The 10,362-nt window shown below is 32.3% G+C and overlaps 2 protein-coding genes across 2 annotated transcripts in view; both read right to left on the bottom strand.

Annotated features, from left to right (window-relative positions):
* LOC105220458 (Ig-like and fibronectin type-III domain-containing protein 2) overlaps positions 1-8,828 on the bottom strand; it is an 804,343-nt gene extending 795,515 nt beyond the window's left edge. Inside the window, exon 1 of the mRNA XM_054228403.1 lies at positions 8,744-8,828. The gene's annotated coding sequence lies outside the window, so the exon portion shown is untranslated. The remainder of the gene's footprint in view (positions 1-8,743) is intronic.
* Positions 1-8,939, bottom strand: part of LOC105215134 (Ig-like and fibronectin type-III domain-containing protein 1) — a 134,680-nt gene extending 125,741 nt beyond the window's left edge. The window contains exon 1 of the mRNA XM_054228402.1: positions 8,744-8,939. The gene's annotated coding sequence lies outside the window, so the exon portion shown is untranslated. The remainder of the gene's footprint in view (positions 1-8,743) is intronic.
* Between the last annotated feature and the right edge of the window lie 1,423 nt (positions 8,940-10,362).

Below are 10,362 nucleotides of genomic sequence, written 5' to 3'. Positions count from 1 at the left end.
AGTTTTCTTTCATACAAAATGATGTGCATTTCTTGGAATATCACTAAGAAGTATAACTTCTTCCACGCGTAGGGACTCCACGCACCAGTTTTATTTTAATTTTATTTAAAGTAAACTAAAATAACTATTTTTTAATTAGTATATATTTTTATCAGAGTTGCTACCTATTTAAATTCCTAAAACTAATTTCAATTATATTTATTTTAAAGTGGACTTTCAATAGAAATATTTGGATCGCTTTACTAAAATCCCTAATTATGATCCCTATTAATGACTGGAGTTGCCATCTACATACAAAATGGGGACACATGACACATGTCCCTATTATTTCGCACACTCAAAAACGATCCTACTTCACAAAATGATCAACATTTTTTCTTTGATAACGGTTCTTTACTTCACTGACATTCCTGCAAACAATTGCATGTTACATTTTTGATAATTTTTTTATTTTATTTTTTACCTATTTTCAAGCAAGTGTCCCTATTATTTTTCGCATGACTGTACATACATACATACATGGTATGTATAAAAATACGTTAAAATAACTTGAGTTAAATTTATTTTAAAATGCACTTTCGACCGCCGAAAATAGCTTAATGGAAATATCTTATTTGTTTTACAGGTATATTATCGATTAGAGTTACCACCTGTCTCAATAGTTAAAAATAATTTAATTTTTCTAATTTATATAAAATTCAAGTTTTTGAATAAATGTTTTCCATCTAAACATATTTGAAAAAAAAAGAATTGCCATCAGGAAAAAAATTTTAGAGAAAATAGAGTTGCCACCTTTGGAAAGTAAGTAAGAATGATAACATTATAAAATGTTTTCTAAACACAAGTATTTTTGGAAGTACTCGAGAACGTGCTCGATAAATTGCTATTATAGAGATATTTTGGAAAGGAGTTGCCAAATAGAGCGAACACCTTTTAAAAGTAGTAAATGTGGAAAAAATTTTAAAATTATTGCTAAGCACAATATGTTTTAGAAAGTTTTTTAGAAAGTATTTAATAAATATTAAAATCAAATCAAATATAACTGCTAATAGAGTTGCCACCTTTTGAGAAAAGTAAAACTAAAATAAATAAAAAAAATTTGTTAAATACAATCTGTTTTAGAAAGTGTTAGGGAAGTAATCAATAATTTTTCAAAATCAAATCAGATGTAATTGGAAATAGAGTTGCCACCTTTTGAGAAAAGTAAAACTGAAAAAATACAAATATCAGCTTTCGACTAATATTTGGACAGTTAACAATTTAGAAATTTTCGGTTCAGAGTTGTCACTTATCAAGCAACGGAACAGAAAATATTTACCCATATTTTACCCACTAGTATTCATCTTAAATATAATTTATGCATAAAATTAAATTTATTATTTTATGATGTTATTGACTTTTAAATAGTAATGAATAATAAAACGTTAAACAATAATAATAAATATAAACAAGTTAACTTCGAAAAAATCCCCTTTTCTATTTGATTTAAATTTCTATATTCCAGGAATTTTAATGATCTGTGAATAATTTTCGAATAATTTATCGCTTAATTGCTTTAACTTTGTAATTTTTATCCCCATGCATGATTGCACGCAAATCTTGCAATTCGCCACAGTACATTAAGAAGATAACGAATGTAAGTAAATATAGAAAAAATGAGCGAGGGATTTTTTCACAAATGTACAACGAAAGCGTGAGAAATAAAAAAGTTGAAAAAAAACCAAGAAAAATGTAATAAAAAATCAAAGAAAAATAGAATAAAAAACACATAGAAAACTAGTAAAAACACCCACACAAAATTAAAATCACTGTCCATAAGCAAATCTGAGGAAAAATACAGGCGTTTGACAATTTTAATTTCCAACTAAAGCGAAAAATTAAATCAAGAAAAAAAGCAGAAAAGTACGAATTGCGCATAAAGCAAATAAGCGGAACGCTCATAAAAATAAAGTTAATGCAAATAAAAGGCACGCAAAAGATTTATATTGCAATAAATGTTTGAAAATCAGCAGTTGTCGTTAGCAAATTGGCAGGGCGGAAGCTGGAGAGTAAAGGGAGAGTGTTGTCACAGTATAGTAGAGAGATTTTCAATTCGACAGACGGACTTGCGTCGACTGCTGCAGACAAATAAAATAATTTGCAAAAGCAGCAAACTTTTATGGCTATTGTTGTAATTTTGATTGCTCTGTGGCAAGCCATTGTATATTCATTTACTATGTTGAAGCGAGTGTATGAAAGAAGCAGAGCAAATAAACTAGAAAATGTATAAACTGCTGTAAGAACAAGCGCAAAGCAATAGACATCAAGCATACGTAAATATTATAGCAACAACAACATAGTATATAATAGCAACAACAACAATTATAACAGGTCAATAAAAGCAACAAATGTTGCGCAAAAATCACAGGCTTTGCACAACTCACAGTTATTAATATATACGAGAAATATACAAGCTTTTACGTATTTGAACAATAAATAAATTTAAATTACAAAAACAACAGTCAGGCATATAGAATACAAGTTGTATGTAGAAATTGCAAGCATGAAAGAGCAACATCAAAAATGCTTATAACAAGTGCAGAATTACAAAAATATCTACATATTTGAAAAATTAAAATGTTCTTTGTAGTTCAATTTAAAGTGAAGCGAATAATGACTGCGTTGTCAACGCCAACGGCAGCTGCAGCAGTAAACGTCACTAATGTCAATAGACGTTAGAGTGTTGACAGTTGACCAGCCGGGAAAATTGAGCAGGTTTTATGCAGGCTTTTGTAATATTAAATTTAACAAAAATTATTATTAAATTTTATTTAAAAAAAATTACAGGTGGCAACGCCAAAAAAAATATTTTTTCAATAAAACTTTCACAAAAAGCAATATTATCTACTATATATTCTTTTATTTTTATGTAAAAAATATTTAGAAATTTATAAAAGGTGGCAACTCAGTTTTCTCTTGTGCTAAAATAAAGCTTTAAAAAATGAACAAAATTTTGTGCACAGTCTTTAACATTTTCTATTTAATTTAAAAAAAAATTATAATTATATACAGATGGCAACTCTATAAAATAGTATCTTCTACGTAAATGGTTATTTGAAGTTAGGTGAAGTTCAAAGGCTAACCCTGGCAACAGGTGTCGCGATTGATCCCACAGCTAAAGGTGACGGTCCATTGTCAGAAGACTCCTAGGATCGCAAAGAAGACCCCTATCGCCGAAGTGCTTTGAGCCTATCACAAATTTTATGAAGTGGCTAATATCTTTTCCGGCAAGTTCTCATGGTTCGTCAAAAGTACCCAGATGTTCCAACTTCAGTCTTACGAACGATTGACAGTGGAGGAGGAAATGAATTGGTGGTTCCACTTCACCTTCCTTCTTACAGCTATGGCAGTTTGCATCCGACAGGATTCCTAGCCTCATCGTACGAATGACTATTCCGCAATGTCCGGAGAGTACGCTCACTATTGTCTCTCTTTAAGTGCACGTAGTTCCGCGGACCTTGCAACTGTTACTAACTAACGTAAAGTCTATGGTAACGTCGTATCTCTCTTTTATAAGCTCTCAATAACTCAAAGCACCAATTGAAGTCGAACCTATAATTACTTGATCCACATTAAAGACTTTCAAAGTACTTTCCAGTCATTCGAAAGACCTGCCTTGGCTGCCCAACTGTGTTGACGTCCTCAAACAGTGAATTGTATATCCTATACTATATTCAAGTACAACAAATTTTGCATGTCGTGGAGTTTTCCTTCTGGGTCACGATATTTGCATTCTCGTTCGCGAGCTTTGTTCACCATAAGCACTCAAACCCTTCTAAAAGCGTGAAGCCGAAACAGAAACCATCATTGGTTCTACTCCGATTTATTCAGATTAAGGTTCGACTACTTTGGATTGCTAGCGAATATCTTTTGGAAACCAAATGATTGTTAGACTATAAAAGCAGCAGGATTGAAGAACCTGTATAGTTAGAAAGTTCAAAAGAAGTATGATGTTAAAAATCCTTCAGTCGAAGAAACTAGGTAACCAATTTTTCTTCGATATTTTCAAAGATTTCATAATTATGACTAAAAGAACCACTGGTCCAAGGAAGGAATGTTGATCCAATAGTAAGAAATGTTGGGAAAAACATAGGCGATATACTCAATAAGAATAGGCCAAAAGCTGTTTCAAAGGTATGCTAACTTAGCTTCATATTAGACCAATAAGGTTTATGATGAGATGAGGTCCAAGAGATGATATCTAGAAACTCAATAATGGAACTCAGCAGCCAGAGATACAGAAAAAAGGGTGTTGTTTCTTGTAAACCCGTGCAATGAGTAAACATAACGAAAAACTTCCGATCCTTGATGGTTCTCTTGCAGATACAAATTCTATATTCGAAGTACGAACCGAGAGAACTTAACGACTTTTTCCTACAGAGCAACTGCAAAGACCACAGCAGCATTAAAACGCCTTCAACTATTTGAACATAATAATGCTGGCAAAATATAAAATATATATACATAAATGCTTATTTCGAGCGCCCGTATCACTTACCAGTTGCCCGTTAGGCAACGGACACGCAGACAAAGAGACAAAAGTACTAGTATATGCGTTTAAGAAGCACAATTTCTTTCTTTTTTTGAAATCATGCGGGCTGGTATTGTCTCAACTTGCATTCGAGTTTTGTCGTTTGCCGACTTGCATTCTATATATATATATATATAGTATATATCAACTTACTGCTTTGTTGTTCACCTTACCGTCTGTCCCCGTGCTCGCTCACTTTATCGACCGTGTCAGTTTACCTTGAGGGGTCTCAGCTGACAGCTAGGTAGCTAGTTACTTTACACACAGTACAGTTCTATGGTTCTTTGCTATTTTAGTTGACCGCCTTGTCGACCTTCTGTCAGTTCGGTACGGTTAGTTTCGTTTTGTACTAGTAAATGACAAGAACAAAAACACATAAAAAAACTAGTCTAAAAGTTGGTACACAAAGTGAACGAGTAGAAAATAGCATAAAAAGCACGAAATACAATAAGGCTGCATTAAGCTGCTGCTCTTTACGCCGTTTTCCCCTGTCATCACGGAAATCGAGTTGAAAGCATGGAAAAACCACTGTCACTGATACCCTCGTCTAGCTCCGTTTCGAGTCTCAGTTTCTTTGCCATCGTCTGTGAATTGGCCATGTCGTTTTTCAAGTTGATTTCTAATTTGTTGATTGTTGCTTTCATGGCTAATATTTGCCTTTCATTGAAAGCTAAGTGCATGTTGGCACATAATTTCATACATACAGACGGATGTGCAGGATATTTCAGGTTTTGGAGGTTGTTTAAGGGGATGAGAATGTTTACAATTTAACTATGGAAGTTAACATAGAAAAAAGTTTGAAATAAGAAAGTGAGAGACAATATTCACTAAGCTTCGCAAATATGTGTTTTATTTTCTTACTGAATAACCATAGACCTTCTATCGCAGTGGTCTGTGGATTTTGGTTTTTATAGAAGCCTTACAAATCAAGAGAGTTGATAAACATCTTAAATATCTTCTACAACAGTCAAGGTGGGGTTATTACACGACAAACTTTCCTGAAGTCTTGAGATGATCTCGATGACCAGATCTGACCTGAACTGTGAGTTCTTAATCTTCATAATTGGAAAAGAAATTATATATACATATTAGTTTCGATAGGCTCCTTAATTTCCCTCGGAGATGGAACTTATATCACGTTTTCTACAGAGAAGAAGATAGAAGATTTTCTGAAGAGAGAAGATAATCTGTTTGATCCATTGACAATGGAATGGACTTCTTATCAAGATCATTCGGGATGACCAGAAACTTTATTAAATCCACCATTATCTATCAGTTAACATAAGTAGGAATGTGATTAACATTTGGAGGATTAATTATCGCTACCCTATTGTAAAAGCTTAACCGAACGACTTTTTTTTAATATTCCCTTCGACGACATTGTAATCCAAAAAGAGGTTTCTTAGGTTTGAAGTAAACTAGAGCGTACATTGGGCATATATGCTGTGACACAAAATATGGTGAACTGAACTATACTTGGTCCGGTTGAAGTCAGGGAAACCCTGATGAAAGACCGAAACAGTTCTGACGTGCAAATCGATCATAAGAATTGAGTCTAGGGGCGAAAGACTAATCGAACCATCTGGTTTCCTCCGAAGTTTCCCTAAGGATAGTAGGTGCATTTATATACATATACATTTATATATATTTTTCCAAAATTCCTAGGTGGATTACAGGGCCTCATATATTACGATAATATTATATTGGTCTACAACTTTGCTTCCACCGTTTTCCAATAGATGCCTCTAGGGTCAAGCACTGGTCGTTTAAATCGTTTTATATCGATCTTGGACATTTGTGTCAACATTAACCCAACAAAATATTTGTAGAGATCTGTTTGCATCCCAAACTTATTCTCAACTGAAAATGTCACTTTTTGAGCCGAATTCTCGACATTTGCGGGAAATTTTGTTTTTCTTTTTTAATTCCAAAAAAAGTGCAGCTGAGGCTCATCGAATGCTTTCGGATACGTACGGAGCGGCTGTCCTAAGTGAAAGAACATGTTGCGAATAGTTTCAACGTTTTAAGAATGGTGATTATGAAGTCGAAGACCGGCATGATGGTGAAAGGGAGAAGATTTTCGATGATGCTGAATTGGAAGCATTACTCGACTGAAACCAGATTGCAGATCGATACCGAACGCAATTGATGCGTTTGAGCCGAGCACTAAAAGAAAAACGGCCACAGTACGAGGAAAGACACGATAAAGCCATTCTCCAGCATGACAATGCTCGGCCTCACGTCACAAAGGTGGTCAAAAAATATTTGGAGACGCTGAAATGGGAGATCTTACCCAACCGGCAGTATTCTCCAGACGTTGCTCCATTTGACTACCACTTGTTCCGATCGATGGCACACGGCCTAGCTAACGAGCACTTCAGTTCTTATGAAGAAGTCAAAAATTGGATTGATACTTGGATCGACTCGAATGATGAGGAGTTCTTTCGTCACGGAATACGCATGCTGCGAGAAAGATGGTCAAAAGTAGTAGCTAGCGACGGCCAATATTTTAAATAACATATTTGTAACCGTTTTTATACAAAAAATGCCTTAAATTTACAAAAAAAAACGGCGGAAGCAAAGTTGTAGAAAGTAGTAAAAAGAAATGTTATCTGGTGAGGTAAATGATTAGAGACCTTAAGTTCGAAACGACCTTAACCAATTCTCAAACTTTTGACTTCAAAACGTGTTTCTAGTCGACGAAAATGGGATTGCCTTCGGTAATTCGGCAATTGAAAAACGAGCTTACGGCATGAAAAAGCTTCTCTAAGCAGAAAGCTTCTCAACAAAGAAATTTTGAACCTTTTACGAGCTATTTTTTTTTTTAGGGACAACAAGTGTGCTCTACCGACATGCAGATCTAGTGGACCTTAAACTTCATAGGATCTCGATATAGTCAATATAAAAGATTCCCTGTTCGTAAAAAACATGCACTGCCTAACTAGCATGGAAGGCTATATCTTCCACATAGCCAAGAAACGTTAAGTTTCAACAAAGAATGTACTCCTGAAAATTTCCGGAGGTTCAACCAAGTCAGCATAAATAAGAGATTTACAGAGGATTTTAAATAAATAAAAATGATATTTTTGAGCTTTTTCGAGAAATAAACACTGATTTAAATTAATTTTTTTTATAATCGCTTCAAATTTGAATTACTTTCGACACACCCTGTATAACCGATTTATTTCATTATTTATTGTACAGTATTGCACTTTATTGCCAACAACGCGGTAAAGAAATATTTTTTTAACAAATCACTCTCACTGCAATACACTTTTTACGCCAACAGTTTGCGCAAGCCAAGCTCACCAACAAAATAACGCAAAAAACAGTTTGAATAAAAGCAATGGTGAGCAGTGTGAGCTGACAAGAAAAAAGATGCCAAACAAAGTAAATCAAATGGAGGGGAAATACATAAATAAAAGAAACAATAAAATATTCGCAGCAAAGTAATTAATAATTCATAAGGCTGCAAGTAGACGAAATCAATCATATTTTTTCTCAACATTATGCTACATATTTTTTTCGCTCGCTACTATGGCTTGTTATTGCTACTGTTGTCGTTGTTGTTTTTGGTGTATACACGCATTGTGTGTGGCAAATAAAATAGCATAAATAATAATGGTAATAAAAATTGTAAGCGTGCGATAAATATACTATATATGGAAGTTTGGCAGTATGCCCTGTGGGAAAAAGTTGAAGTTGATGGTGTCAACAATTTTTTTGAGTGTCATATATATATTTAAAACAATTAATATTTTTTTTAATTTTTGGTATTACATTTTTTATTCAACGAAAATTAAAAAAAAAATTAAATAAAAATTTATTTAAAAAAAAAAATAAAAATTTATTTAAAAACAATAAAAATGTTAATTAAAACAAATTTTAAAATTAAAAACATCTAAAAAAATTATTTTAATTAAAAAAAGGTTATAAAAAATTATAAAAAATTAAAAAAAAATATTTTTGAGGATATAAGAAATGGTAAATAATATTTTTTTATTTTTTTTCAACGAAAATTTAAAAAAAAAAAAATTAAATAAATATTATAAAAATTTGTTTAATAAAAATTATATACAATTAAAAATTAATTCCTACATTGCCGTGGAAATTTTTTTTTATACAAATATATACACATGCGTAATGGAAAGGCATTTATATTTATTAACATACCGAAATGTTGCCGCTTCTTGTTGCTAATGTTTTTTGCGCTATAATTGGTGTTGTTGCTGTGGCTACCGCTGTTGTAATCCAAGTTATTAGTGTTGTAAATATATTTGGTTGTTGTTGTTTTTGTTGCTTACGTTTTTGTTGTGGTTGATTGGTGGCCAGCTAAGCGCTCGCAAAGCCTTGGCAAATTCACTACGAAATTAATGTTGCAAGCAGCGGCGGTTGAAGCGCCAAAAACATACATACATTCGTGTGTGGCAGTTAGCTTGCTCGAATTACATATATTACTTTTATAATTAATTATATTTTTTCGCTTTTTAAAAAAATTATTTTGTTTTGCTGTATGACACCGAAATTTGTTGCCACACTTCCGACGGCTTTATGTGTTTTACGGTTTATTTTTTATTTATTACGCGTTGAATTACACTTGCGTGCACTTTTTTCCAATTTCCACAATTTTGTTTTGGTCACTGGTGTGCATTTGCGTTAAAATTTTCACAACTGTGCCGAGTGGAAAGAAAAAATAAATAAAAATTAAAAATGTGTTAATTTGTTGGAGTTATTGCCCACGAGGGGATAATAAAGTAGCATTATGTTGGCACAAATCATTAAGACAATCAAAGGCGCAGACATACATACATACATATATGTACATATATACAGTACAGAGATAAATATATAGATATAATGGATTAAAATAGTAATATTAAATATAAAAACTATACAAAATGCTGTTTTTAAATTTTTGATTAATTTTATAATTTTTTTAATTATTTTTATTTTTTGTTTTATTAATTATATATTTAATATTATAAGTTTACTATTATAAGTTCTTTTTTAATTAATTTTATTTTTTTAATATTGTTTTTACATTATTTTTGCTTTGCAAAAAATATAAAACTATTTTATTATTCACATATTTTGTTTTTAAAACATTTTTTTCTTGAGAAGAATATTTTTTTGAAAAATTATAAAAATAATATTTTAGCAGCCAAAAATATTTTGAAACTTTTTGAAACAAATCATTAGATTTTAAATTTATCTGGCATTAAATTTATAGACTTTTTCTGGAAAAAATTTTAATGAAAAAACATTTTAGAAAAAAAATGTTTGAGTATTTATTGAGAAAGAATTGTTTTTGCTTTTAATTTAGTTTAATTTATTTTTATACTCTCGCAACAAATGTTGCTAAAGAGAGTATTATAGTTTTGTCCACATAACGGTTGTTTGTAACACCCAAAACTAAACGAGTTAGATATAGGGTTATAAATATATATCAAAGTGATCAGGGTGACGAGTAGATTTGAAATCCGGATGTCTGTCCGTCCGTCCGTCTGTCCGTCTGTGCAAGCTGTAACTTGAGTAAAAATTAAGATATCTTGACGAAACTTGGCACAAATATTCCTTGGCACCATAAGAAGATCAAGTTCGAAAATGGGCAGAATCGGACCATTGCCACGCCCACAAAGTGTCATAACTAAGCCATAAATGAAGATATAAAAGCAAAATTTGGAATAAAGGATCGCACTAGGAGGGGGCATATTTGGATGTAATTTTTTTGGGGAAGTGGGCGTGGCCCCGCCCACAAATCGGTTATTTGTATTTAACTCGCAAACTAATAG

The sequence above is a fragment of the Zeugodacus cucurbitae genome, chromosome 4 (assembly GCF_028554725.1).
Source record: "Zeugodacus cucurbitae isolate PBARC_wt_2022May chromosome 4, idZeuCucr1.2, whole genome shotgun sequence".
NCBI lineage: Eukaryota > Metazoa > Arthropoda > Insecta > Diptera > Tephritidae > Zeugodacus > Zeugodacus cucurbitae.
The sequence above is the reverse complement of the archived record's forward strand: the minus strand, read 5'-3'. Positions and strand labels throughout refer to the sequence as shown.